This window comes from Phoenix dactylifera, chromosome 1 (assembly GCF_009389715.1).
Source record: "Phoenix dactylifera cultivar Barhee BC4 chromosome 1, palm_55x_up_171113_PBpolish2nd_filt_p, whole genome shotgun sequence".
In the NCBI taxonomy this organism is placed as follows: Eukaryota; Viridiplantae; Streptophyta; class Magnoliopsida; order Arecales; family Arecaceae; genus Phoenix; species Phoenix dactylifera.
Genome location: NC_052392.1, coordinates 11,018,570 through 11,044,907, shown reverse-complemented (window position 1 = coordinate 11,044,907; position 26,338 = coordinate 11,018,570). Strand labels below are relative to the sequence as shown.

At 35.5% G+C, this 26,338-nt stretch overlaps 2 long non-coding RNA genes across 10 annotated transcripts; one reads left to right on the top strand and one right to left on the bottom strand.

Annotated features, from left to right (window-relative positions):
- The first annotated feature begins 203 nt into the window (after positions 1 to 203).
- Positions 204 to 7,123, top strand: LOC120110754. The gene is made up of 2 exons (XR_005511886.1): positions 204 to 324; positions 6,458 to 7,123. It is a non-coding gene; the product is annotated as an uncharacterized LOC120110754 (long non-coding RNA).
- Positions 2,374 to 26,333, bottom strand: LOC103714245. Of its 9 annotated transcripts, none has more exons than XR_005511881.1 (8): positions 25,503 to 26,333; positions 25,061 to 25,395; positions 24,824 to 24,899; positions 24,401 to 24,506; positions 7,504 to 7,559; positions 4,366 to 4,517; positions 3,558 to 3,636; positions 2,374 to 3,051 (listed from the first exon to the last, which is right to left on the bottom strand). It is a non-coding gene; the product is annotated as an uncharacterized LOC103714245 (long non-coding RNA). The 9 variants fall into 9 exon arrangements; XR_005511884.1 differs by having other exon boundaries at positions 4,366 to 4,482; XR_005511882.1 differs by having other exon boundaries at positions 7,504 to 7,554.
- Between the last annotated feature and the right edge of the window lie 5 nt (positions 26,334 to 26,338).

Sequence of the window (26,338 nt, the reverse complement as noted above, 5' to 3'; positions counted from 1 at the left end):
TCACAGGATCGCCTCTGGATCATCATTGCCCGTGCCTCCGTTTCCCGTTTCTAAAGTGTTTCCTTCCTTTCAAGTCTGTCCGCCCGCATGAAAACACAGCAGCATCGCCAGAAGAAAAGCTATTAGAAGGGCCTCTCCTTGCCTTCAGTAGACCGAGGCAGAAATCTAATACAAAAGCTGGCTCCCCCCCCCCCATTCTACCATTGGAGGAAGCTCTACCGACAATGGCTTGGGCTTCAAATCCCACTTAGAGTATGTCAACCAAGCTGCATTGCCTTGGAGAGCTCTCGGAGGTGTCAAAAAACGAGGCCAGGAGTCAAAATGGTATGTTCTGGTTCCCAATCTTGTTTTGGTGCTGATAATTATGGCATATGATTTGTTATGCATTAAGTCAATAGCAATATGGTTCAAAAAAATTGGAGTCTTCTGAGAACATCTGTGATTGAATGGCTTAAATATGAGAAATAACTAGTTTTGTGGATCATTAAGCTACAAGTCTTTCAGTCTTCAATGTAGAGGAGGGGGGCATTTGAAGAAGCTACAATAGGTAGGTGCTGAATGGGTTTTATTTTTCCCACCATCACAGGTACATTAATTTGATTGGGTGTTCCAACCAACATCCTAGTGACAACTTTAATCCTGTAATCTGTTAAAAAAGACAGTGCAAGTAAAGATAGATCTACTGAATAAAAGAATAAAAGGCTAATTTATCCCTAAGTTTGCAGACATGCAACAAGATAATAACTCAAGATGAATAAATTAAAAAAAAGGAAATCATAATGTCCTCTAGGAAGAATGATGGAACGTACATTCAGTTCCAACTAGATCTGCCGAGCAACTTTGTTTATCGACTGTGAATCCTTGTTGGTAGATGCAATCTAGCATAATGCTGGATAAAATCCAGTGTAGCAATCCCATCAATAAAAGACAAATGAAAATTGTAATAATGGATTCAAGTTACAGATGAATGTTCAGCACACTGTCAGACCTTAGTGCCTGGGGCAAATAATGTTTAACTTTAAAAGGAGAGATCTTTAAAAGAATCTTTCAAGGTGAAATTTTGTCATGTTATTATTCCCCAGAGGTAGAAAGAAAAAGTAGTTTTGTGTGTGTGTGTGTGTTATTCATGATCACTGAAGTCATCACAGAGAAGTTCACCACCACCAAATTGTTAGATTGTCCATTAGATGCTTGCATATGCTTGAGAACTTTAATTATACTGTGTGAACCCTAAAAGCACAACTAGATTCATTTGAAGGAGATAAAATTACAAGAACATCACCAAAACATAATGTAACACGAGGTGCCAAGGCATCCTTCATACCTAGTCCCAAGTCCCGTCTAAACTGGATGCGTGCCAAGAGTGTTTCATTAGAGGGAGGTGCACAAGTTTACAAACTGAAAAGAGAAGAGACATTACAGAATCTTGCATCTCTCTTTCCAGAAGAGCTTTCCTTCCAAATAGCTACTGAAAAGTTAAATATTTTACCAGGTTGGCATTTCCTCTTAAATAGGCACTTCTGTATTTTGATCTTGAACAATCCTTCATCACATAATGACCTGTTCAAGAACTTTGCTGGTTTTCAAGAACTAACAGGTTGATGATAATAAGTTCAAAGGGATAGATCATTCAACTAGAACGCCTTGTTGAGGCTACTTGGAAACTTCAGGCCCCTTTTACAAAGACTAGATTAACGAATATTTTGGATGTACATCCAAGAGCAAGGACCACCTGGTGGACCTAATTTTTAAAGGAGCTCAATGGCGCATCTCTTATAGAGGACTAAGGTTTTAAGGAATCGGTCAACTGATGTAGGACTTCAGACATTAGAAGAGAAGAATGATTGGAAGCCAACGTGAAAGTATGCATATCTGCAACGGGATAATGTGCACTACTTACATACTTGAGACTGCTAATGACAGCAAAAAGAACCAAAGGGATGACAGATAAACACTAAAGAGTCCCAGTGGATTCAGAAAAGATGTCATCTTGGATACCAATATCTGAGTTACTTTGAGTCATTTAGTTCTAGATATATTTGAAAGATACTGCCTACCAAGTTTTATCGTCGTGTGAAGTAAGGGAAATCTAAAATCATTCGATTATCAAGAAAGAGAGGATGGTTATACAAGTTTTGCCATCATCTTAGAAATGATTAAGCATCTTTTTCTGCACTTATTTCGAACTAGAAGGGCGCTAGAAAGTTAAGCAGACATATTAATCATGCTGAACATATTCTGCTCATATCAGTAATTTTCAGATCAAGAACAGCTCTTAGAAAAGCTTTTCTGAAATTCATTCAAGGTGCTTTTCTGAAACTTAATTTAGTATCTAAAGGAGCTAAAAAGATGGAATACCCATGAAGTTTCCTATTGAATGAAAGAATGGTACTTTTTTTTTTATGAAGAGGGAGGTATTAGAACAAGAGAGTTTATAGAAACTATTTACAAAGAATTTGCAAGAGAAAAAAACATAAAAAAAATAATAGTCTTTTACAGAAAATAGTGGTCAAGTAGATCCGTTAAACCATTCAACAACAAACTAAACAATCTGATAAGCGGTTTGAAGGATCTCTGTATCTTCAATGTGCAACTGTGGAAGCTCTGTACCCTGAAGTGAGTCTGCCTTTTTCTAAATAAGAGAAATTAATGTCTCCCAACATGTGCCAATAATGCAAGGTTATTTCAAAGTTTGAGATGAAGATCTAGTAGCTTCACTGAAGAGAGATATTTCTAGCTGAAGAAGATTGATAGAATTTTTTTGCAAAATACAAGATATAGAACTTAATTTCTTTAAAAAAATCTGAGCATTTTGCTCCCTCCATATTTTCCAGCAGATGGTAGCAATCAATTGATCTGCAGCTCTTCTCATCAGTTGTTAGAATTTTCTGTTTCTCCATTTGCTCCATAGATCACTATTGTTGGTAGGCCATCCTCTTAGATTTTGCTGCACTTTTATTGTTGTCTATAAACTACGGATAAATAGCCACCTAATCAGCAAATGGGAGATCGTTTCAGCTCTTCTTCTACATGCACATATCCATCATTAACCTGCCACCAAAAGAATGATACTTAGGCCTGCAGTTCTGATTTCTATAAAAAAATGAGGGATGGATTAGAAAGTGTTTCTCAATGGTATCTCTAGAAGAAGAAAAGGATGGTGACGGTTAAACTGGTTGAGCTGCTGCTGCCTCTTTATCATAGTCTTCTCAGCAAATGATTCAAACTTACTTGAATCAGAAACTTGTCAAGAGCTTTAAAGCATTTTTTATCGAGTTTTAAGGCATTTATCAGGCAAATTTATGTGAGTTTGTAAAGGCAAAAAATCATCTCTAATTTGCTTGAAGAAAAAAAATTCTCACTTACTATAAAGCAAGTAGTGGATACAAAATATTGGTAGTAGTCTAGTAGACTAGTAGATGGGAGCGCATTTAGAAATTATCATAAAATGAAAAAAATTAATCATATTTTTGAAAAAAAGCTGTCTTTGTAAAAAATAAGAGTCGGAGAATGTGAAATTTGAAGAATTTATCCCTAAGTGGCCAACTAGTACTTACCCAGTTTTCTCTCATTTATCCGTCACTGCAGTCATGACCAACTTCAACAGTCTCTGGAGCCTGTTCCATGATTTTTCTCCTGAAAAAAGAACAGAGAAAGAGAGAACAAGATTTTGTCAAATTGATGACTTGGATAGAAAGACTGAACTTAAAACACAAAGAGCTTTCAGGGTAATGAAAATTAAGGAGATGAATCGGGAAATAACTTGGGAAGCGTAGAGATCTTGGGCAAGTATTCATCAAAAATATATAACGTGCTTATTTAAGATAAAGTTTCGATTTGCCCATTAATCTACAAGCATTGCTTGCTGTTTCACAGAGAAAGATAAACTTCTACAATGAAATCTGAAATTTGTATTTGCCTTCAAAGTGGTACCTGTATCTTGACTAAACAGCTGGTGTATGCTTTCATGTTTGGTTGGAGTTCCTTCCAGATGGTTTGATTTTTAACACAATGTTGATTGGCTAGACTCTTTTACAAATATATTTGCACTTATCTAGTTCCCTCCTGGTAGCTTACTTTAGAAAAGCATAATCTAATTAATAGCATTACAATTGAGAGTGACTTATGAGCATGGCCTCACTTTAAGCATGAGTCGTTATGCTTTAGAGCATTTGGTTGACTTGTAGTTTTGCCAAGAAACTGTCGATAAGGAATGCTAATTATGCTCCACCATGGTAGTACAACCTAGCCTGAATTAAGTTGCCTACTATCGTTTCTACTTTTTTATGGGGACTATCTTTATTAGTACTTAGGATTCTTTAATTATCTATTGAATTTGAAGATGGCATCCTAGCATTCTAATACCTGCTTACTGCCCTTTTTGGTGCACCCTTGTTTAGTGCCATGGAGCGGCCTGCCCTTCCTCAAAGCGATGCTGCACTCTTGGAGGCAGGCAATACATAGCCAGTGTAGTTGCATCCACTGTTTCAGGAAACACTCTCTGTAGTGATACCTTACTTTGAAAAAGGATAAGTTAAAAAAATTGTACCCAAAAAAATCTGCATCAAATGGATTAGCAATATAACTGAAACAAATGGATTAGTAATATAACTGAAACAAAAAGAAGCCATGTGCATATATTCATGTTCTGAAATTCTGCCAACACTTTTTAATATGAAACATTCAATATTGATGCATCTGAATGACACCAATATCATATTGCAAGCATTCTGGTCCTACATTGTTGCATGAAAATGGGAGGAATGATCAACAGAAACAGTAGTCATGCATGCGCATGGCTGTTCCAATAATTGTTTCTGCTCGATCAACACCAACCAGGACTCGAGCCAAGATAAAAAGTAAAGGTAGGGTGTCTTACACTTCTGTCAAAAATCATGTGATAAAATAAATATACTCTTTCATTTGAATCCAACAGTATCATGCACCTAAAATATAACAAAATTACTACCACTTAAAAATAGAATACCTCTGAATTAACATTTGAAACAGTTCAGCCAACCATGTGTAAAACAAAGCATGCAGGTCTAAATAAAAGAACAACATAAAATTCAGCCATATGCATAAAATTCATCCAGTACCAACAATGTATGTATCCATATTTACCAAAAAATAAAGTATATATATTCATTAAAAGAAGAAGGAAGACATGAAACAATGTGGTGGACCAAGAAGTCTCAAATAAGCATCCAAACCAAGCAGCACAATATCAAATTTTTGAGAACACAACCAAATTAGGATGAGGGTGCGATCAGGCCCAGGTTACTGGAATCCACCACCCATTGACTTTACCAAGTCAACCAGTTGGCACCCTTACCATAAAATTAGGCAATGATCAGAAAAAGCCAGAAAAAGAAACGAAGCTCAGCTTTAACTCTTATGCAATAAGGCAGTGGTCTCTGTGAATAACCACCATATGGTTTCATGATGTATGAAATATTTGGTTCCAACAGCATCACCATGCATGTGATGCGCAAAGAAATGAACTGTGTTTAATTAACAATAATCTGTTAACAAGATAAGACCTGTGAACCATGCACATACCTATATTCAGAAGAACCATAATTACCATTATTCTTGTGGCAGACAGAATTAGGATTAACGATAGCTAAAACCCCTGCTGGGTTATAAAATGGTATACTTCAGCTCAGGAGGGTGAACTCTTGCTGAAGTAACCAAGGACTGACCACTGAACAAATTGTTGTAACTCATGCAATTAACATTCCTAAAGTATGTTCAGATATTTGTAATTGCTTTCTCAATAACATATTCACTTTGCTTGATGGAAAATGATTTATAGATAGTTGAATAGTTTACTCATATCTCTTAACTATTGCAAGGTATAGCAAAGAGAAAAGACTACAGGTTTGGTCTGCTTCTCTGTTCACTCTTTCTTCTTTTTTGTTTTCGGTGGAGAAAATGTCTACTTATATATTCGATATCATCTTTTTGACCTAATGTCAAATTTGGCTAAATGGCTGAACATCAACAAGATAAATTCAGCAAAAGATGATTCGTTTCACTCAAAACATAGTTTATGGTTCTTTTCTTTTCAAGACAAATGCCTCTTAACAATCTGTAATTATTTTCTATAATATGTATCATGTATCTTATAAAATTCACATAACAACAAATGATGTTCATGGAGATAATCCAATTATGTAATCCAAATTTTAACAATCGGTCTAGCACTCAACCTTAATACATACGCAAACATTTTTTAATATAAAAAAGCAGAGAAACATAGAGACTAATTGAATAAATATGAGAAAATTGCATTTTCTATTGTGAGATAAACTAAAAAATATGGAATACAAATTACTGAATCATCGACAACAATACACCACATCTTTCTTTAGGCTGATATAACAACATATTTGAAAGAATCTCTCAAGGCCCTTGCATTGCTTTACTGATTTGCAAATTTTGATTGTATCAGGACAAACAATAAGCTACCTAAGTGGAGGGTGTGAAGAGGCCCATGTTGATAAAGACACAAGATCTAGTTTCAATCCTGTCCTCGAGCTAGGTTTCCAGCTATCCTAGTGAGAGAGAGAGAGAGAGAGAAAAGCAGCAGCTGTAGCAACGAGAAGTTCATATTTATTATATTTTTCTCCACGTTCTTTTACATGATACTCTTTTATTTGATATATTGTTTGAAGTTGCATGAGCCGTTGTCCAACTACAAGATGGTCGCAAGGGAATCTGCTTGGACAATAGGGACATATCCACAAACCTAGTCTTATGATTAACTTCACCATCATGCAAACTCGTAGGTATACCAAACAGCCAATCGCTTATAAATAATCTCAATAAAATCAAAAAGCTTTATTATCCATATCTCACTAACCTTACCAGTGCTGTTCCTTTTTTTAAAGCAAATAACAATGCTGATTTCCGAGAAAATTGTCAATTTATTGCTGCAGGACATCTATACATATATAGTAATGATATGCTACTCGGTTGCAATATGATATTAAAACTGTTGCATGAGAATGCAATCATAGTAGGAGATAAAAGCCGTATGAATTCAACTTTTTGATACACAATGTGGCTATAATTTGTAAACAAATATCACATGCACAAAAAAAAAAAAAAACTAATTTTGAATGACAACGTCATTGATTAGAAAAGTAGCTTATACACAATTTTCCAAGACATACATACACACACCCAATTTTCCAAGAAAAAGAAGGAAGCCAAATCTGCTTTTACCACAATATTTTAAATATACTGAACAACAAATTATAAAACAATTATTAATGAAATTTATGAAAATGTGCAATTAACAATACAAAGAATATATAGGTATCTTCTTACATTTAGCATTGTTTATTAAAAAAAAGGTTCCCTTCCCAATGAACTTATAATGAGGGGCAGAAGATCTTTTCTTAATGTTGTAATTGATGTTACAAACCAAGTTTAACACAGGATGACATAAAATTTCAAGAGATTGTTAAAAATTGGAGAAAACGATAAGCTCACCTAAGATAAAGAGCAGTAAAGAATAGGCTTTTTTTATGTTCTCTTCTCCTCCTTTACTTCAAAAAAAAAAAAAGAAAAAGAAATGAGGATGCAATTTGGATAAGGAATAATAGACTACCAAGAAAATAAAGAAGTGGAAAGGAAAGAACTGTTCTACTTTCTAAACTGTGGATCGTTATCAATGCCGCTAGTTCTAACTGAGAACTGATATAAAATACCACTAGGGACAAATTAGCAGCTCAAGGATCACCATAATAGATTGAGGTAATCTATTTCAATATAGAATTGTGTGGAAAGAAACAAATCTCCATATTTACGATTTCACCTAGCTTTTTTGGCTATTATCTAGGCCTTAAAACAATATCTTTGATGCAAATAATAGTTATCACCACAAAACATATATTTTCTTAGAAACCTAAAAGGATTTGAAAATAAGATTAAATGATAAACAACAATTAGTGACATAAGGAAAAAAATAAAGGTGGAGATATTAGATAGCAATGGCATGCAAGTTCTGGGAAAAATCTCTCTTTTTATAAAACAGCAAAACAAATTTGAAATACTTCTGAAAACAAGGAGGGAAACTCTTCCTTGCAGTACAAACAAAACGGCAGGGACTGTCAATCTTTTCAAGAGCTCTACTTGTTCACAGTAGGAAAAGTGTCTTGCCATCAAAATCACCCAAAAGGAATAACTAGTGAGGAAGGACGCTCACTGAGCCATAGTGCATGCATCAGACATAAAGATAACGCGAAAACGTTCCAAATATGTTAATTTTTTTTGGATTTGTTGATTTTTGCAGTAGAAGGGCATGCATTATGCTTGTGATAGAGAGTGAAATTCAGCTTGTAAGACCACCCACAGGATGGATCTGGTAGCCTGAGTTCCACTACAATGTGTGTGCAAAATTGCCGATGTGGAGGATAGTTAGGAGAGAGAAAGAAAAGAGTTTTGCTGTTATACTCCAGGAAAAGGGGTCAATGGCGACTTAAATTTGCTGACGCCTTTTAAAAACATCAGGAATTTTTTGATGTGTCTTAACTTTCCCAACGCTCGCTAAAAGTGTCGAAAATTAACGATACTTTTAATTGTTGTTAACTGCAAATTACCCTGGTACGGGAGACAGCTAGAAATCTAACTGGCGATGCATTTCTATGTCGCCTATTGAGAAATCTTTTGACATTTTTTTCAAAAGCATCAGGAACTTTTTCGATAAACAATGTTTTTAAGCGTCGTTTGGAGAAATGTTGGTGTGCAATCATTTTTCTATCTCGTGCCTTCTCTCAACCTCTGCTCTTGCCCTTCTCAGACTCTCCCCAGCCCCAACCCCCCCGCAACCCCCCCATTCTCAAGCCTTTCCTCCTCTCTCACAGCACCCCCGCCGGAACAAGCTCCTCTCTCTCCCAGCACCCCTGCCGGCACAAGCCCCTATCTCTCACAGCACCCCCGCCGGCACAAGCTCCTCTCGCATCAGCGACAGCAGGTTCCAGGCGTGGTGGCATCATCTCCTCAGAGACCCAGTTAGGGAATCTCAAAGTGCCGCTCCTTTTGTCTCCTCCACCATCCATTTAGGGTTAAGGGTTCGGTCTAGCAAATGAATCTTCATTCCTTTAGGAATCAAATCTAAGGTTTTTGTGAATTGAATCCCATGCAGCGCTTCATCTGCGGAAAGGATATTTTTCTCTCTCTTCTATTCCCACTAGTTTAATCTCCTTGCTAACGTATCCCTAGGGTTTTCCAATCCCTTTTTCTCAGAAGTGTCGGGGTTTTGCTATTTTTTTTAATTTTTGAATTATAACTATATTATTTATAAATCTATTCTAGGTTTTTAATCAGGTGATTGGAATCAAGTGGGGTACATATCTTGATCTTCTCCAGGTGGATTATTATGAGAGGTACCAATCCTTGTCGCAATCTGTTTCTTTTCTATTCTTTCTTGGAATTGATTTGTGATTTTCTTATGATTTTCCTCCTATTTTAAAGTTTGGCCTAATTAGAGTATCAAGAATTTTTTGGGCCTTACATGCATGGAAACAATAAGCAAAGTCTTCTGTTCTTTGGAAATTAGATTAATATTCTATGCATTTTAACTACAATTCGTTCTATCATATGTTGTTTTTAGTTCCTTAATACTTAAAACAAAATAATAGGCAAATCTATAAAGACATAAAGCATATGATCAAAACGAAATATAGAAAAAAATAGTTGAAACGAATGGAAAGAATTCAAGGGCAAGTTGAGGCGAGATTATAAGAAAGAGGAAATAACAAGGAGGTTTCACGGAATTGTCTATCAGATGTATATCTTCAACAATGGAGGAAACTTGTATAATATAAATTTTCTGAGGAAAGACATGTTATGTATAATATCTCAATAGCTTCTATTTTATGCATTAATAACATAGATTAAACATTATTTCTTTTATTTGGCAATTATACTCGAAAATTAGGAAATCTGCATGAACATCTCAATTAGTTCCACATACTTCAGACTTCAAGAGTTACACAAGACATAGAAACGAATTTGTATGTTTCTTTGATACTTTTTGGCTTTTTTAAAACTCTTTGTTAGGCATTTTTGCTTCATATCGCAACTCTTAAATTTTTATTAAAACTATGTATCACGTATTATGTATCATGTATAAAACTTATAAGCTTTATTGAAAAACTCATAGGCTTCTTATTGAAGCCAAAACTTGCTGAACCAAATAGGTTCTATTTATATTCTCTAATTAATCCTAACAACAAATAAGGAAAGGTATAATATATAATTGAATATTTTCCATTATGTCATTTGATAAGGTTCAATTTTGTTGAGCAATTAGAAAGTTGGGGTATCTAGACATTAAAGAAATACATCTACAAATTGGCATCTAATTAATCCTAAGATCTAACAAGCACACAATATCCTTTACCTAGAAAACCTTCGTCTTGAAAATAACTCGAGAGCCACCAATCCCATGACTTCTTCCTCAAATTAGGGCCACTAGTTTTATTTTTCCCATCATTGGTATCAAAGCCTTCATTGCTATTTTTCTAATAACCATCATGTATCTTGTATCATGTATCATATAGCAGGTATCATATTATTTAATCTTTGTATTAAAACTATGTACCATGTATCATGTATCATGCACCATATATCATGTATCATGTAACGTGTATCATACACCATGTAACATGTATCATATAATAGGTATCATGCACCATATTACGTATATCATGCACCATGTATCATATATCATGTACTATTTTCTATTTTTTGTGGTTGGAAGAACATGAGAGGAAAGCCAAGTGAAGTTAAGTTTTATAAGATTGCACACATACACATAGAGATGACAATTTTGTTCGAAAAGAATCTCAAGATTTTGTGGTATGTATTGAGAACGGATTTGTGCAATTATTTGTAGTTTATTTTTTATATCATTAATGTATGACTTTTATACCTAAATGTAGTTGAAGGCTACATCTCTTATTACTGAGCATGTTAGCGGCAAGGCATCATCATCTCAAAAAATCAGTCGTGTTGAAGCCCAAGTCTTCACCTAATTAATGGGACTAGAATGTTATGGTCGAGTGAGAGGTTATAGGGTGGGAGTCACCTCCACTCAATTATCTATAGTGAATATCAATATTAAGGGTTTGTTTGGATAGAATAGGACTACCGCAGAGGTTTGTAGGCTGGAGGCAGAGCTGAAACATAAGGCAGAGCTAGGAGAGAGAGATGCAAAACATGAGGGAGATCTATGAAATGTAGTTGGTTGGCATGATATATGAGATACAAAATATAAGAAAAAGCTACCAAATGGAGATGGCTTCCATAGGGACTTAACTTGACCAGGTTACAGCTATGTTGCAGATGTTTGCCCTGCCATTTGAGATTTTAACTACTCATTGCACTGACATAGCAAGTGCTAGTGTACAAGTAAATAACTATTTCTAATTGTATATTTTACTTAATTATCATGTATATCTTTGTATAGGGTTAATGATTTATCATAGGTTATGATTTTTGTATTCTCAACTTCTAAAGTTTATCTTTTTATTAAAGCTTCCCAATACTTTCAGTAGCCCTAGAGATGATGATCATGATGATTGCCACGAACTATTGCCAGCCTAAAGCTTGACAATTTTTTGAAGTTTTAGACATCATGTACATATTTATATTATTAGAGTTTTTGGAGTTCTAGAGGATATTTATGTTTGACATTATGTACATATTGACCATTTTAATACAAGATACAGGTGTTGTCATACAGGTTCTATTATAAATGTTTAGTTATATAGGTTTCGTTTAGATTTTGTTATAATTTTAAAACACACATACGCACACATAACATGGTGATGCTTTAAAGCATCAAAATTAGGCAAACCTATGACACTTTCTTCCGTCTGTCATTTTTGCCATGGCGTGGAGACTTTTTGATGCTTTTAGAAAGCATGTTGGCCCATGATGAAAAGAAGCATCATTCTTTATGCCATGTGGCAGCTTACAAAGCATGGATGCCTTGTGAGTTCTTAAAAAGCATCATTAACTCCCGACACTCAACAACATCAATCAAGAAAAAGGCAATGCAACGACATTGCATTGCAAATTTTATTGTCCATGCTTGCATAGCAGACACTTGTGTGATGCTTTTGAAAGCATCGACATGGTAATTTGTGACACACATTCAAGTGGGCAAATGATTTAAAAAATGCTTCCTTGGACCCCTTTTCCTATAGTGTTAGCAGTTGACTAATTGAATGGAAGAAGAGTAAATTATGTCAATGATCAAATAGAGCCAAAGATTAGAGGATCTTCCAAGTGAAAGCATAAAACAATGAACTTTTGTATGTTCCAAAATTGAAGACTAAGAAAACATTGTCATTATTCCTAAGATTTTTGCTAGAGCATTCAATGAATATTTTATTTTAAGTAGGATATTCAATCCAAAAACGAACATGCCAAAAGTGTCAAGATTCCTATTATCATATGTGCTTTGTTAATTTGTTGTTAATTACAAATCTACTTTTCTTGTTTTCTTCCCAATGCATATATAAATACTTATTTTGGCCATGTATATAATTAAGTCGTAATGTATGCCTCGTTTTAAGCTCGAGCCATATTGTAAGATGATACAAAGCGAGCTAAGACCAAACGTTTTATGCTCACAAGAATAAGTAGAAAATAATGCTCAATTCATTGGTAAAGTTGTTGGTTAATAGATGAAACAAGCATGAACATTCTGTCAGCATGCTTGCCTCAAGATTGAATACTCCATTTGGCAAATCAAGTCACTTTTTCATATCTAGTATACCATAGTTCATTCTCAATCCATAAAGCCAATACCATATATCCACCTTTCCTTTCAGTAGATCATATAGGAAGCCATCTTGAACACCATATAACTAAGTATATCTTGACCAACATGCCATGGTCTTTGTCTACAAAATATTAAGTCCATTTCATGCTTCTTCTATTCTAGCCAGTAACCCACATTATCTTCCTTGAATTTTAGTGACACGATGTAAAAGTGTTCTTATATTTTTGCTTCACTCAAGTTGTAACATAACCTAGTTAAGTGTGGTTGATCCCAATTTTTCTATTCATGAATAGGCTCAAGGTCAAAAAGTGGTTTATTGAAAAAAACATGTGATATTCGAGTCATATATTTTCTTATGACCCAAACTTAATCAGAACTAAGCACTATTTGCCTCTGAAACAAATCAAAGTTTGAAATAATCAACCCAACATAGCATAACCTAATCCAAGTCATTAACACTTTAAATATTAAAGTTATTTACTTGTATATGAAGGCTAAATGAACGTGCACTAAAACTTTGTCTCTCTCGCTCTCTCCACTTCAAACCATTGTTATTATTAGTCTTCCTTCTAATCATAGAAAGAATAGCTTGTTTTCTCATCATGCATTAGATCTAAACCTTGATTTGACCTACCTCCAACATGAATGCATTGGTTTGGGCCCAAGTCATACTTAACCCAATTCATCTCGACCTACACGATCCAATGGGTTTAAGAAAATTTCTATGGCCTAGACTAGTTAGTCTATGGGTTGGGTATGGGTCAAAATATATTAGTTAGAATGAAAATTGGGTCAAGTCCAAGTCATGCATGCCATGATCTTGATTTAGACCACTTGCAGTCCTATTCACCTAGATGTATGTCAAATGTCCCATAGCCTAGGCTTGACCCATCTTACCTAAAACTAAGCACTAAAAAATAGTATTTTTTATTTATCATGTATATTTTATATAACTATTATGTATTTTTTTGTATGGGGTTAAGTATTTATCATAGGTTATGATTTTGGTATTCTCAACTTCTATATTTTTTTTATCTTTTTATTATAGATCCCAATGCTTTCAGTAGTCCTATAGATGATGATTATGATGATTGCCACCCACCATTGACGGCCCAAAGCTTGACTATTTTTTGAAGTTTTAGATATCATGTATATATTTATGCTTTTAGAGTTTTTGGAGTTCCATTGGATATTTATGTTTGATGTTATGTACATATTGACCATTTTGATATATGATACAGGTTTTGTCATATTGATTTTGTTATAAATGTTTAGTTATATAGGTTTTGTTCAGATTTTGTTATAATTTTAAAACACACACACACACATATAACATGATGACGCTTTGAAGCATTGCAAATTAGGCAAACTTATGATGTTTTCTCATGTCGTTATTTTTGCCATGATATGGAGACTTTTTCGATGCTTGCAGAAAGCGTCGCCGACCCATGACACAAAAAAAGCATCATTCTTCTTGCCATGCGGCAGCTTACAAAGTGTGGATGCATTGCAATGATTTTAAAAAACATCAATCAAGAAAAGGTGACGCGACGGCCTTGCATGGAAAATTTTATTTTCCATGCTTGCATAGTTGAGGCATGTGCTGAAAATTTTATTTTCCATGCTTGCATAGCCAACGCCTATGCAACACTTTTGAAAGCATCGGTGTGAAAATTTGCAATGCACATTCACATTGGCAAATGATTTAAAAAATGTTGCCTTTAACCCCTTCTCCTATAGTGTTAGTAGTTGACTAATTGAATGGAAGATGAGTAAATTATGCTAATGATCAAATAGAGCCAAAGATAAGAGGATCTTCCAAGTAAAAGCATAACAATAATGAACTTTGGTATGCTCCAAAATTGAAGACCGAGAAAACATTGTCATTATTCCTAAGATTTTTGCTAGAGCATTAAATGAATATTTCATTTTTGGTAGGGTATTCAATCCAAAAACAAACATGCCAAAAGTGTCAAGATACCTATTATTATAAGTGCTTTGTTAATTATAAATCTACTATTCTTGTTTACTTCCCAATGGATATATAGATACTCATTTTGTCTATATATATAATTAATTCGTAATGTATGCCTCGTTTTAAGCTCGAGCCACATTCTGATGTAGCCTCATGACTCCATCTTATACATAGTTTATATTTTTTGTTGTTTCTGTGTTTTCCATCCAAAGCCATGTTTAGGCTTGAATTTTTATGTACTACTACTGCCAAGCAAAAAGGGTTTACCTAGGTGTGATAGGAAGCCTAACCCAACTCCAAACTACTAAACTTAATTGCTTGAGCCTTAGTCTTTCTTTAATACCCACGATCATTACTCATCTCTAGGAACGGAGGAGGATGGATGATAATCTTGAAAATAAATTGTGCATGTTGAATGCATGGAAGAAGGGAGGGAAGGAAGCGCCGGTGCAAGCTTAGTAGGGCTTTTGGTAGGGAAGAAGAAGAAACCCTAGAAAAGTGAGTGCCACCATCGGCGAAGTCCTGAGAGATCCTTTTCCTTCCATTTTTATTCTGCTTCTTGACCTATTTTTTTTTTTTGGAGCCACCTTCTTGACTCTGTCATCCTTCATTTCGATACTTTGGTGGAGCACGGCCTGAAGATTCTCATTGGATTGGATAGACTAAACTCGCAAAGGTAATTATCCGACTAGTTCTATCACCATCTTTTGCCCATTTCTTATTTCTTCGACCATCAATCAATATCTCCACCCATCATGATTACCATCATTGCCATCTATCACATCCTTGAAATTCGAGATTACTGCCAGTATTTATTTTTTTGTTTTATTGTGGTTATTTTTAGTTTTCTGTACTAGTTATATTTCATTGATTAGATCTTATTAAAAAGATTTTTATCATATTCTGTTTTGTGTTCACATACCTTTATGATGATCTTTTAAGATGATGAGTATTTGCTGAAGTATCTAATCAATCGCACCATAATTAACTATTATGAAATCAATCTATACCTGTAGTAATCGATTATAGGTCACCACATTGCAAGACTTGACATACAACAAGCCAACATCAAACATTTTGTGCTAACAAGAATAAGTAGAAAAAATGATCGATTCATTGGTAAAGTTGTTAGCTAGTAAATGAAATAAGCATGAACATTCAATTGGTATGCTTGCCTCAAGATTGAATACTCCATTTGGAAAATCGTCATTTTTTCATATCTAGTACACCATAGTTCAACACCATATCTAGTACACCTAGATTTGACCTACCTTGTACTTGAATGCATTGCTTTGGGCCCAAGTCATACTTAACCCAATTCATCTCAACCTAAACGACATAATGGTTTGAAGAAAATTTCTATAGTCTAAGCTAGTTAGTCAATGGGTCGGGTATGGGTCAACATATATTAGTTAGAATTAAAATTGGGTCAAGTACTAGTCATACATGCCATGGTCTAGATTTGGAGCACATGCAGGCCTATTCACCTAGATGTACGTGGAATGTCCCATAACCTAGACTCGACCCATCTTAATTAAAACTAAGCACAAATCAAATTGGTCTAGAACCCTCAACTAGAGTACAATGCATCTACAAAACTCTAGGTCCTAAATTGACATAACCCGAATAGATCAACCAAGATAGGACATGGTAAATCCGTTCTATCATTGCAATTAGAGAGGAAAAAAAGGATAGAGAGGGAAAGGAGTTTTGATACCGGCAGATGAGGATGGTCATGTGGAGCCGATAATACTAGGGTGGAGAGAATTAAAGTGAGGACAAGTGATTGTAGTACTAATTCTTAGGTGATCTTCTCATATATGACAACAATAGAAGAGATAGCAAACTGGCAATAACTGCACTACCATGCCAGATACCATGGTTGTATTCATGAATATGCATGGGGGAAATGGATTAGAATTTATGGACCAACGAAGAGCCACAAGGTGGCTTCGTCGTGGATTTGGCACCACAAAAAGAAAGAGGTTGGGACAAAGTTGGCAAGTAGCTATGGAGGTGAGAGAGGCCAACAACATAGATGTGGTTGGTTGAGAAGAAGAATAGCTTTTATCATCTAATATTTTAGAGAAGAAGAATGGTTTTTACTTATCAGATATAAATATATAAAATGTATTCTTCAGTATAATTAATGTTGTAAATACATTAGAAGCAAATGTATGCAATTAAAAAATAGTAATTAAAGTATTTCCTATGATTGTCTAGTATCAAATGTGTCAATTGTCCGCTTTGTTATCTTTTTGAATAAAAATAGTAAATTGCCCCTTTATTGACCATCCAACAAAAAGGTTCTCAATTGACTCAAATGAACAATTTGAACAACTATTGATTCTGACAACTGCTTGAAGAGTTGAGCTTTTGAACCTTGGAATTCATAGATTTGAATCTTGGACCTATGAATGCAGATATTCGAAGAATCAACTCAACATAGCATACCTAATTTGAGTCATTGGCACTTTTGACTCAATAAAGGAATTTGCACCAAAAATTTTTGTCTCCCACTTGATATCATTGTCACTACTTGTTTTCTTTGAATCATAGAATGAATAGTATATTTTTTTCATCATGCATTAAACCTAAACCTAGATCGAACCTACCTTGAAAATGAATTCATTTTCTTTGGTCTGAGTCATGCTTAATTCAATCCATCTCGACCTTAATGACCTAGTCAGTTTTAAAATTTTCCATAGACCTATCCTAGTTAGTCAATGTGTTGGATATGGGTCAACCATCACCTGAATGAAAATTGGGTCAGATCCAACTTATACATGCATTAGTCTTAATGTGGACCACTTGCAGGCCTATTCACTTGGATGTACATGGGATGTCCCACAGCCTAGACTCCATTCGTGTTAATTAAACCTAAGCATTGACCAAATTGGCCTAGAATCTAGCACCCTAAGCTCAACCCCTATAGAAAACTCTAGGTCCAAATTTGGCTTAGTTCGAACCGGTCAACTTAGCTAGGACATAGGTAAATCCCTTCTATTATTGCAATTTGAGTGGGAAAGAAGGGTGGTGAAGAAAAGGAGGTGTGATGCCAATGGTGACGATTGATGAGTATAGGCATGCAAAGCCGACAATACTAGGCTAAAGAGAGTTAAAGTGTGGACAAATGGTAGTGACATTTGATTCTTAGGTGATCTTCTTATGTACACCGACAATAACAAAGAGAGCGAAAGAGCAAACAGGAAATAATGGTGGTGGCATACTTGATACCGTGATTGTATTCATGAATATGCTTGATGAGGGAAAGATGATGGAAATGGATTAGAAATGCAGGGACAAGCAAAAAGCCACATGATGGCTTTGTCAAGGATTAGGTTCCACAAAAGAGAGAGAGAGGCAGGGACAAAGTTGCCAAGTAGCAGTGAAGGTCAGAGAGGTCAACAATGAAAATGAGCTTGGTTGAGAAGAAGAATGGCTTTTATCATCTATGAAATTGTGGCAAAGAGGAAAGGCTTTACTTTGAGATATCAATTTATAAAAACATATGTCAATATACTTAATGACAAAAATATATTTCTCCTATGACTATTTCTAGTATGAAATGAATCAATGATTCACTTTCTTATCTTTTTGAATAAAAATAGTAATCTTTCCCTTTATTGTTCATCCAATAAAAAGGTTTCCAATTTACTCAAATGAAGAATTTGTACTAGTGATTTTAACAACTAATTTTAAAGTTGATCATTTGAGCTATTCAATTTATAGATGTGAATCTCAAATCTATGAAAGGAGATAATCCTATACTCACAGATAGAAGGAAAAAAAGAATAGCTTTTATAAACTTGGACAAATGTCATTTTTTGAGTACATAAGAGCAATCAATGGAATACTGATTCATACATATTCCATCAAATACTACTTGAAAATGGTTATTATATTCAAAAAAGAAAAAACCCAATATTCTTAGAAATTATTGCTCTGGTTGGAATATTTATATCTAAATGCATCACATTTCCCTTGATGGATCTCTTGATTTGAGAAATAAAACTATGAGACAATTTCTTCTAACCCTTTTTTTAAAATTTGATAAATGTTGGTTGATCATATATTCCATTATAATTATATGACTCAGCTTATCATTTCCTATTCAATCCTCTTGAATTTCATATTCGAAATTGCATTCAAATATTTTTATTAGAAAGAATTGATTCGATACATTTCTTATGTACTCATAGAATATGTAATTTTAAAGTGAAAATGAAGTTCCTCATTTTTTTTCCTTTCCATTCACTTGGATCTCTTTCATTTCTTCTATTTTTTTCAGAATTTTTCCTTTTATTTGAAACAAAGATATTCTAGTTTACTCTTCTTTGTTTTGAAAATTGTTTCATTTCATTCTTCCTGCCTTTCCGTTTTTCCCCATTTTTGAGATTTCTTTTTTTTTCCTTAGTGAAAACAGGTGACATAATTTTGCCTAAAGAGTAATGTAGGAGATAAGTAGGAGAACATTAAATATTCGAGCCATAGAATTTTCCAAAATAATACTAATACAGCCATTTCATCAATATGTTCTAACAAATTAATCAACCAACGAAACTATTTGTTACTAATAACATGCTGTTGTTGCATTGAAACATATAAATGTTGACTAATTTGGCTATTGTTGAACTAATTAAAATGAAATGGGTGAATAATTACAAAAATAAGAATATTCAAGAATACAAATTGTATGTAGACATTAAACACTAATTTTTGGTTGGCACGTAAAAGAAAAAGTGTTTATGATTGTTCTAGAAGAACTGAAACAAATAAAGATATAGTTGAATTTCTAAATGTGGTTTGACCGAAAAAGAAAGAAATATTTGCTCCAAAACTATCCCAAATCGAGCGACCTATGTTAGGACAACTAGACCAGGCTTATTTTGCTAAGGTCTAACATGAACACCTACCATTCGTTCATTCTTCTTTGCCTCCGCAATCCACCCAGATAATAAACCTAAAAAATCCAGCAATTCAGGGTTTTGGATCATTAACTCAAGAATTACCATAACGGAATTTACTCACCTATTTGTCAACATCTCAAGTTTCCTAGCAAGCTTTGAATTGGCCCCGATCACATCCAAACTGGATCCACTTGAAAGCATAATAACTATAGCTAATGAGCCAAAATCAGCTCGACCCCATCTTAGCAATGTCCACCTACACCCCCGCCTCTCCCCCCCTTCCCATGACAAGCCCAATCAAGAAAATTCATCAATAATTGAACATAAAGAAAATTTGACCTAGATCTTGTTTAAACAAAATATTTCAATGTTCAACTATTTACTCTTGATTCATGATGATTACCTTTTGAAAACATATACCTTACTATTCCCTGTCATCGGCATCAACTTAGTATTGTTCATAAGAGCGAAGGCAGCACGACATCTATCATATTTGAACGTAACACTTCATGATATATTGCTTTACAAATCAAAATTTTATTACCTTCAAGATGCTAATTAAGCACCATCCATAGGAAAAGCTTCACATCTTCTGATTTGTTAAGATCAAGCCTTAACCAAAACTTAATCAATGAACCCATGATTATGTTTGTCAAGATCTTTTCTTTAAAGCTAATAAAAAAGAAACAAAATCTGAAAATAACTCCAACCTAGATTGGAGTCTCAAGGAGTTTGTCAACTAAATTCGATTGTTATTGATTTCTCCATCATTTTCCCAAGTCTAATATTCCATTCCTTAATAAGCAAGCATATGTTCCTCATCAAATTAAAGTCTAGCTAAAGGCTATTATGACAAATAGCATTTCTCCTAATTAACGTCTAAAACATAAATAGCATTTCACCTAAAGGCTATTATAGACATTGAACAGTGTACACTTTGAGCAAAACCATGATGTGAAGAAATAAATCCCTAGCTCATATCATTCCTCCACCAATTACTGTATAATTAAAAAAACCGAGAATCCTCAAATACATATATATACAGCAGTCTAACTTCCGTAGCTTACACATCTAACCTATTGCATTACAATATCACATGTACATGAGGTCGAAATCTAGTGAGCAACAATTGGATCCCACTTTGCATTCTAAGAGATATCACCCAAATTTGGCATTAAAAATTGACGTCACGATAAGATCCCAAATGAGTTTGGATGTGATGGTATGACAAAAACCCTTACTTCATCAACATGACACGTAATCCCATAGAACTCAACTTTCAGAGCGCTATATCACCTTGTATGATATTGCTCTACTAAATGAAACATTTGACAACCAAATAGATTCATCAACTTGCACCCCAAAAAGACTAAAATCCCAAATCCTGAATTCTTGTAAGAATGATAAATACTCCTTAGATCACACCAAAATCACACAAAAGGTTAGAAACAACTTTTCTAATTCTACAAATCTTACCATATCATTTCACATATAAAAATTAATATTTTATTAAAATTTCATAAATTTCACACCCTAAAAGAGGTGTTGGACAATTTATAGTAGCGTGATTAACAAGAGAAAATTGGTTCAAATAATCATTTGTCTTTTTTTGATAGTTTCTCAGAATTTACTAATGTTTTTTTTACTAGAATGGGATCAGATCAGCTTCATAGTTTCTTATGCAACTAGTATCAAATGAAGAACTAATCACATTGGCAAGAAACAAATGCTTGGCCCAACAAAAAAAAGGAATACATAGACCAAGAACCATCCAAACAGGTAGTCCAAATATTTGTCAAAGGAGGAAAATTGATCCTTGAAAAGTTAATACTCTTAGTTCTAACCTATAACATTCTTGGTTGAAGTCTCCCAAATTTCAATGACGTTAGAGAGATGGAATGCACAAGTTAGAAATCATAAATGATTGATTTTTATCCACAATTTAGGATCAGGCGTGTCTTTGGTCAACTAATTCTGATTTTCTTGGGATCAGAAATCATCTCTTAGATGGATTATGTTATCCTCAAAAATCGGGATCAGAGGGTTGCTGGTCACTCCCATCACTTCCACTACTCTTTCCCTTCTTTTTTTTGTTAATTATGACTCTCTCATCTACCTCAATCTATCCTAAAACAATGAATTTGAGCATCTAAACAGATCCTTAGTAACTAAACTATAATCCAATATGTTACAATCGTTATAAAATATAGCTAATTGCGGTCAATAGGTTTGAGTCTTGGTCAAATGCAAATTATCTAATCGCATCTTAAATGGGGACTTTATCTGAAAAGAGAATCTCAAGTGCAAGTAAAATTGTGATGATCGCAACACTGTTGGGAATTCCAGTAGTTTTTTTCAAAACTTGACTCATGTCTATGGCCCATCTAAAGGAGTGTGAATGATATGAAATTAATATTCGGTCAATCTGTTTTCCTATATATGCACTATGGCATTCACCGTAGTCTATTCTCATTCACTTTCCTTTTTACTTATTAATCCCATTCATTATTTTTAGTTGCTAATTCAACATATTCAGTCAAGCCCTTTTCTGCTTGTAGCATCTATTTTGAGAGTGGATGGACCCTTGAACATTCTGTCTCCAGAAGTAATTCTTTACATCCATCTACTCTTGGCTATATCAAACATCAAACCCATTTGAACATTTTAAAGAAAAAATGTTTAAGAAATGCTATAAGAATCCATGCCATCAAAGTCCCCAACTTCATATGCATGTTGATACTAATGTAACAAATTGTCAAAGTGCCAGATAATTTGTTGTTAAATTGAGATATGAGTATTTGCTAAGGAGAGGGGAAAGAGAAGTTGACCCTAGCCCTGTAGGCATCTCTTGATTAAAAGCATAGCATTGAGTGTGTGGTATTTTTTGGATCTAAGAGCAGTTTAATCTATGGAGAAGATAAGGTGCACTAATCATGGCAGAAGATTGAGGTTAATGCAAAAAACAAATAATTCATTAAAAAATGATTAAGGAGAATGATGTGATGGATAATGGTGTTAAGGCCTCCTCATATAAGATGAGAATGTGCCTAAAGAATCAGAAACTATAATATTATGGAGGACAACGTGATAATAGTTCTTGTCAGCATAAAAATGCCAGTAGGCTTGTGACGAGAGTACCAATAAAAAGAGCTAAAACGGCATCAGCGGCATGGTTGAGATGTGAGATCATCCACATCCAACCAACTAGTTAACAATCAGCTTTAAACAAAAAGAAAGTTGCACCCTTCTTATCAAAATAAATTTATTACCTACTTTGAATTGATAAATGAGAATGCCAAAATTATCAAAAGAAATTTCAGAATATCTTCATTATCAATATGCAATGCACTTGTTTTCTTGAATTAATCGAACTTTTTGTGTATATAGCCTAACAACCACCAAATACATATTAACTTAATCCCGAGGAATGGCTCCTTTCTCATCTTGTTAATGTTTAAGAAAAAGCCTAGATGATGTGGCACCTCAGTGGCTCTATCTCCTTGCAGCAGTCCACAACATGATCATTATATTTTCACTTTATCTTCTGTCATTCTGGACCCATGTCACCTTTATTCAATTATCTTTCACCTTTATGCCAAATATTTGGCTTCTGGTTTGCAACCCTCAAGACAATGATGTGGTTCATAAAGTATGCCTATATCATGGTCTTCAGTTTCTCCATTAATCTAATCAAGTGGGAAGAAGACAGTAAGTAGAATGCCCTAACTTTCTATGTTTTCCTACAAAATCCAACTCTAGCAAACACAACATAATAAATCATTTCCAATCAAATGTCCGTTGTTTGCAACAACCACCTTATATTTGACTTTCAAACTGCACAAAGGTCCAGATCTTGTATGCTAGAATGTGCAGCCTACTATAACATTTGTCTCAGGAACCCAAAGGAGGACCACCCACATATGCATTAGAGCTGCTCATTATGTAAAGTAATATTAAAAATAATATTGGCACTAGCATCCACCTGAAGATTAGAAAATCTGATAGTTGTGTCTCTAGGAAGCACCGGTAACTAATTTCTTGAAATATGTGCTTGATCTCGAGCTCCAAACTTGTATTTCTAAAACCTAGAGGACTCCAAAAAAACCTTTAACTATTCGACAACAATGCTTATTCCAAGTAGAAAGCCTTTTGGAACTCCTCCATCCATAATCATCAAGCTTTAGTCATCTAGTGTAAAAGTTTAGAACAAACCTGGCAATGACCCGCCACTGAGATTTCATGTTATTTTCTTTAACTAAACTTAGACCCTACTAGTAATCTTCATTGATTTGCAGACAAATTCTTCTGCAAGTTTAAATCTGAATCCGCCTTAAAGATATTCAGATCAATTCATCATCCAAAAAAAAAAAAAAAACAGATCAATTCAAACCCCTCCACAACGCATCAAAGCTACAGCTCAAACGCAAAGTAGCAGTTCCGATGGGTGTGAAAAATTTCACGACTCTCTGAATGAGATACCTAGGACCATTTTTCCCTTTTTTTCAAAAAACTAGAGAGACCCAAGACTCAAACCAAGGAACCAGATCTTTTGCTGCTTCCTAAAGGAATCATAGATTTTACCCACATCACATGTGCTACCTCAACCCACTAATCAATCTAGTGCGAGATGTTATAAAATTATGATGGCTTAGTGCAATGAACTAAGCCGTAGTAGAATAAGAACTTAATTAGAGCAAGCTGGCATACCTCTCCCACATACAAGCAGCCTCGACAGTTGTTAGCTGCGGCTGAATCATCGTATGTCTTCCTGGTATAATCTTTATATTACAGGAACCTAAAATAATCCACCAAGCTGCAACAAGAGAAAGAAATCTCGGAATCAGATGGTAGGATGGATCTGAAGAGAGCAAGTTCAGCTGATGGCGGACTTGCAAGAGACCTGGAGCAGCAGTTCTTTGCGTACAATTTTGAAGGCTTTGGCTCTTGCAGTAAGAAGACTCTTTTTTTTTTCTAATACTCTATTTGAATGTATAACTGGAGGCAGACACGAGAAGAGATAGAAAGAGCAAGAGACCTACCCATATTGACGCATACTACAGCGTCCCGAAACAGAAATACGGAACTTCCAGTTTGACTGAAACTAGAAAGTCGGAGTGAAAGTAAACTTACCATATATGGAAACCCAGATCTGGGAGCCAATCATGTCCTCTTCTTATTTTGCTTTAAGTGCCAGTCCCAGTACGACCTCCAACATAACATAGCAGAAGACAAGAGAAAGGAAATGGAATCAAGATCATGATATCTCGACCTACTGCTTTGTTCCTTTCAAATAAAGAGAGAACAAAACAAACGAAAGAGAAGGGAGGCGGAGGAGGAGAGAGTGCGCATGAGATGTTGAGTTCTTACCCGGCGACGATGATTTCGGCCGAGCAGCGGTGAGATCTGTCTCTAGATTCTGGGGGCCAAGATCACGAATCCTGCCAAAAATAGTAAAAGAAGAGAGAGAAAAGAGTAGGGAGAGAAGGAAGACGGTGAAAACGGAGGAGAAAGGATAGACGAAGGACCGGTCAAAACAATGATCTTTCCGTCAAGCCAGCGCCGCAGACAGAGGGGGCTCGTCCTAATCCGATCCGGTTCCCAACAAACAGCCCACATCTCAAAAGTCACGCTTTTCCACTCCACGCCTAATTCTTCATCCCATTCCCCTCTCATCCATTCCCTCCACCAATTTCCAACCCAATCTACATGGAAGCAATAGAAAACCTCCGTCTTAGGCATGTCAATATTACTACATGACGAATTAAAAAGGGAAAAATATACAACTGGATAGAAAGAAACCAGATAGTACCAGCATACACCGGTTCCCGGAAGTCCCGCCTTCCGTAGAGAAGCGAGCCAGAGAAGGACGTCTCGGAGTCGCCCAGGCGACAGATGGAGAGCGTGAGAGAGAAGGAGGGACAGCAAGCTAGGCGTTATCATCATCGACAATATCAGATCAGATGCGTTAGAGAGAGAGAAGGGGAGAAGGGAGGAAAGCCTGCACGCGTGTCCTTCTTTCACACACATATACGAACCCCTTTCCCATCGAATGTTAATGCACCCGTTCTATTTTTAGCCAGTCACCGAGGAAAGAAATAAAAACAAGAGAATTAAAGGCGGTGGAGTAAGTAGGCAACGGTTCTGTTCCACAGAGAAAGAAGCTGACAGAAAGAGAAGTGAGCACGCAACGGGAACGGCATTCCCCGATGCAATTGCCGCGCTGTGTGCTCACTCTCTTCTGTCAGCCCCCGACCCACCATCACCACCGCCGCCACGCTTTTGGAGAGAGAAAAGGAGAAAATAGACACCGACCCAATCCCCCTCCTTTCTGCACCCAAATCTTACGGTTTCCGCTTCAAGAAACCAGTCAAAGAAGGCTCAGGTTGGAAAGAGAGAGAGAGAGAGAGAGAGAGAGAGAGAGAGAGAGAGAGAGAGAGAGAGGAAGGAAGGAAGGGGAGGGGGTTGGAGCCTGTGAAAGTAGCAGCTCGTCAGCCGCTCAGATCTGATCTTTTTTTTGCTTTGCCTCCTCTCCCCCTCGACCTTCCTTATATAGAAGCAGAAGAGGCTGAGAGAAGCCCCATCCTCCCCTCGTCCCATGCCGCTCTCTCGCTCCATCTTTCTATCTAGGGTTTCTTAACCCGAACG